Genomic DNA, 4820 nt, shown 5'->3' with positions numbered 1-4820 from the left:
GTCTATGGCCACGCCACCCTGAACAAGCCCGATCCCGTCTGATCTCGGAAGCTAAGCAGGGTCAGGCCTGGTTAGTACTTGGATGGGAGACCAGCTAGGAAGACCAGGTGCAGTAGGTGTAAAAAATAGAAGATAAGGGACTGTAAGCTGACAAGGTCTTTGCCATCTGTGAGGTCAACCAAGGGTTGCCTGATCTAAAAATAAAAAGAATTAAATTGCCAAAACATGGGTAATACAAGGGAAAGATCCGGGGCTTGCAGTGGGCACGGTCTCGGCAGTTGTTTTCTCAGTGGTGGGGCTTAGTTTTGAACTTCAAAATGGTCTCTCGTACTTGATTTTATACATTGAAACATGCCTCGATCTACATTCACGTAAACGGTGCTAAAACGCGGTCCCTGTCCAGGCGCCGCGGCATCTGCAGTGCCGTCGACCCCGTCTGAGCGTTTCGATGCGGAAGCGGAGCCAGAGTGACTGTGTTTAACGAGTCGCCTTGTTTCCACCTTCACTTCCGCAGCGTCTGCTTTCCATGTCGTCCTGGAGAGGAAAACGGGGACTGCGGCCCGGCCCGGGGAGCGGCAGGGACTGTGGCCGCTCTCTGCGCTGGTTTAACCGAGTCTCCTCTGTTTACACTGTAAAATGTCAACGTTTTTCAGCAAATTCTCCTGCTCCGAAAAGCAGGCCCCCAGGCTCTGGTCAGCTTGGGGCCTCGAGTCCCTTCTCGTCTGTGGCTGGATGCCTGGCTCCAGCGAGTTTCCTCTGTGACTTGTTGAGTCTCATCTTCGTGGTCAGAGGCCCAGGTGACTCGGGGCTTTGCTCTTGACCCCTGTTAGCAAACCCGGTCACTTGAGGATTGTAAAAACAACTGAAAATAAACAGAAAATAAAAACTCAGAAGTCTGGCTGTGTTGCTGTGGTTAAATGGCCTGCCTTTGAGGACTTTGGGAGCTTGGGGTCTGATGCTTTAGCTTTTTAGAACCCTCAGTCAGACCTCTGATGCCCGATGACTTCACCGTGCCGAACCCATAGGAAGCGCTCCCCTCACACTTAGGTGCCTGCTTCTGGACTGGGGACTCGGTTCAGTACCAGTCCAGCACCGCTAGTGGGGTGAGCTCGGGCCAGTTACTGACCTCCCCCCATCTCGGTCTTCATCTCCACCCCTCAGCCTGTCTGGGGTGGGGGTGGGGGCGAAGTGAGGGGCAAGCCTTTAACAGAGGCCTCGGGGAGGGTCCCCTAGGCCTGCAGAGCAGGACTGCAGCGCAGTCCAGACCCAGCCGTGCTGGCTGTGTGCGAGGAGAGGCCTGCTTTGTGTTCACTGTCCCTAGGTGTTCGCAAACCATCTGGACCGGAGGAAACACACCCAGAAGTGTGACAGCGAGGACTTCTGTGTGTTGCCTGTGTTTCTGCCACTGAGAGAAGTCAGTGATCTGATGGTGCGGGAGACTGGGCTTTCAAAGGGACTCTTGGGGACAGGGAGTGAGTGGAGGTTGAGCCGGCAGAGTCCTGCCTGCATCTTGGTGGAAGGCTTTGCGAAATGGTGCCGGGCTCCTGAAGAGCCCACTGGTTCGGGGTTGGGGGCCCAGCTCCTGCTCCAGTGATAGCTGCAGCTTCTGTTTGCCCTGTTTACTCTCTCGGGACCTAAGACCACCCTAGGTCATCTTGTTGATCGGTGTGGCCCAGGTCTGGTTCACGGGAAAGACCTTAGAACTTCCGCCCTGTCAAACGTGGTGCGTGCCAGCCAGCCCCTCTCCTGTGGCTCTTCAGTCTGACCACCTGCCCCCGCCTCACCCCACCCGCTTTTCCAGGCCAGCCCTTCCCCTCCCGCTAGGCACTGGGTCGCTGCGAGGAGGCCCCGCACCTTCCTGGGTGGGTACCAGGCTTCACGTAGTAAACGAGAGCCCAGCCATTAAATTCTGTCAAATTTGAAAGGTGAGTTGGGCACCCAAACGCCATGTCCCCACCACTGTAGGGTCCCATTTCACGCTCTGAGCGTCTCCTGAAGAGCCCCCTCACTAGGCCTAAGGTACTGGAGGACTTCCGTCCCCCACACATGGACACACCTCTCCGGAAAGCTGTCCCTCAGCTCTGCAGATTCTCTGTTTAAATAGCTACTCTTGGTCCTTTTGTGCTGTCACATTGGGTGAGGGACGGAAGTTAGGGTGCAGGTTTTGGGATGGGGCTGGATGTTAAGACCCCTGGAGCAGGAGCTGGGCACCAGCCGGAGTCCCCATTTTGTGTTGCTGCTTCTTGGGTGCCGGCGTCCTCCTCCCTGGCTGGGCTCTCGTTTACCACCCGAAGCCTGGCGCCCACCCAGGAAAGTGCGGGGCCTCCTTGCAGCATCCCAGTGCCTAGCAGGGGGTGGGGGGAAGGGCTAGCCTGGAAAAGCGGGTGGGGTGGGCGGGGGCAGGCGGTCAGACCGCTGGGAATGGTGGTGTGGGTCGTGCACTGCAAACTCCAGGTGTCGTTTTCAGCCATTGCCAAACTTTTGGCACTAGGGACCGGTGCTCCTGTGAGAATCTAACGCCTGATGATCTGAGGTGGAGCTGAGGGGTGATGCTGGTGCTGGGGAGCGGCTGCAAATGCAGATGAAGCTTTGCTTGCCCATCCGCCGCTCACCTCCTGCTGCGCGGCCCAGTTCCTAACAGGCCACGGACCGGACCGGTCCTGGTGCACGGCCCAGGGGTTGCGGACCCCTGGTTTCCATCCTAGTCCAGGAGGACATGTGAGCCTGGAGAAGGCTCCTGTAGCATCCAGGCCCTCGGTGACCTGGAGCACCTGAGCTAAGCTGGTGGGACTAAGCTGGAGGGACAGAAGTGAGAGAGACCAGGAGGAAGAGCCGCTGCTGGGGACTTGGGGGGGGGGGCGGGGCCCAGGGCAGGTTTCTGGGTGGGCGACAGGTGATTCTGCTGGTGAGGAGGAAGTGCGGGCGGGGCGGGGAGAAGTGTTCAGCGACGGACTTCAGGTGAAGGCCCCTCTGGGATGCCTCTGAGATGTTGGGGGTGACTGGTCTGAAGCTTGGGGACAAGTCAGGGCTGGAAAAGCCACCCTGGAACCAGGATTTGGAGCTGGAAGCAGGCCTAGCTAGATGAGGTTAGTATGTAGAACTGGATTCCACTCGGGGGAGCAGGCTGGGCATGGGGGCTTTTTTTATGGTTTTCCAAAGGTGGAATTAAATAGGGTGAGAAACGTAGCTGGGTGAGGAAAGCTGCCGAAATCTGGGCAGTGTGTGTGGGGGAAGGCAGAGCAGAGCTGGCTCAGGACGTGGCATTGCCAGGGCGGGGTTGATTGTATCGTGCATGAACTCGCAAGCCTCAGGGCTCACGGCCCGGGGCCTGGAGGGGACTGGAGCGACCACAGCCAGCTTTCATCAGCTACTCGCCTTCAGAGAGAGCTTTTCACAGGAATCAGATGGAAGAACTTAAGGTGTGTGGAATAATGCAACGTTTAATAATTGTTCGGTCTGTGTGGTCCTTGGACTCCAAGCACCCAAGAGCAACTGAGGTAAGCCCATGAGACCAAGAGGATGGAGAGGTAGGGATTCAAGTGCAAGATACCAGGAGGGAGAACTGACGGGGGTCAGTGGGGACCCCTGGTGGGGGACGGGGGTGTCATGGAGCGGGTTCCTGGATAGATGGCAATGTGACTCACCTGGGGTGTCAGGAGGCGGCAGAGGAGGGGTGCAGATTTGCCCTCAGGGTGGTACTGCTCCCCAGCACAGCTCCGCACCCTGACGTCACAGCTAGGCAGGAAGACGTGCCATGTCCCAAGTGCCGTGGGTGGAAAGGGAGATGACCTTTCAGACTTCAAAACCACGGTCGTGTTAGAGGCAGTGAAAGGGAAGTATGTCAGAGGCAGCGCTGAGATCTGGGATTTTAACTCGAAGACAAGCGATACGACCGCTCGGGGAGGAACACGTGACGTCAAACAAGTCGGAACGCTGACACCTGTCGGTGACAGGTGTGTCAAAACCCTTTCTCTATATAATCTCCCATAGGAGGGTCAGAAAATGACAGCCATCCTTTGAGGTCAAGGCATTCCATTTTAAAGAAGAGTGGTGTTTTTTACATAAGGATGGAAACGAGTCTCAGATGTGGGCAGGAGGGGTTTCGGGTTCTGCTCCTCTGGCTTCCTACTGCCTCGGCTTGGTATCCCCACTTTAGAAGGGTTGTGTGTGGTAGAGAAACTCGACTTCAGAGAACTACTTTCAACATTACTGTAGATATGGGAAGTAAGAATTCATTTTAATACAGAATAAAATTTGAAGAAATAGGTCATATTTAAATAAGGCAGGGAGTTTAGAGAAGTATCCCAGTGGTTAGAGGCCTTATCTCCCAAGGTAAAGGGCAACATTTTAATGTCTCATGTACATTTGACAAGAAAACTGTAGTCAGAAACCACGTAATTTGGGGTGTGCGACCAGACAGATGGTTAGAATAAGAAAGTCAAGAAACAAAACAGTCTCGACTGTAAGCCAGCTGTCGAAGCTTTACTTAAACTAAATTTAGAGTATGAAAGCCGTTTGACAGTATATGAGCACAAATCCCCCCAAAAAATTGAAAAAAGAAAAGCATATATAAATGCTCTTAACGATGCAAAAACTTACATCTGTGAAATACATACACAGCACTTGTTTAAATGCAACCTATGTTTTATATTGACCTCTGCAGTCAATTTTAATCAAAGGCTGCACACATATTTTAATGTGATTGGTTTCAACAGTTTAAATTAAACCCGTAGTTTTGATGTGGCACAGAAGCGCCTGTAAACTGAGAGCCACAGCTATTCACATGTAGAATAATGACTCCCAGTCGACTTGATTTTATT

At 54.0% G+C, this 4820-nt stretch overlaps 1 pseudogene; it reads left to right on the top strand.

Moving 5' to 3' along the window:
• Positions 1-119, top strand: LOC111742432 (annotated as a pseudogene).
• Positions 120-4820: the final 4701 nt, after the last annotated feature.

This window comes from Pteropus vampyrus, unplaced genomic scaffold, assembly GCF_000151845.1.
Source record: "Pteropus vampyrus isolate Shadow unplaced genomic scaffold, Pvam_2.0 Scaffold94, whole genome shotgun sequence".
Classification (NCBI taxonomy): domain Eukaryota; kingdom Metazoa; phylum Chordata; class Mammalia; order Chiroptera; family Pteropodidae; genus Pteropus; species Pteropus vampyrus.
Note: the sequence above shows the minus strand (reverse complement) of the source record. Positions and strands in the feature narration are given on the sequence as shown.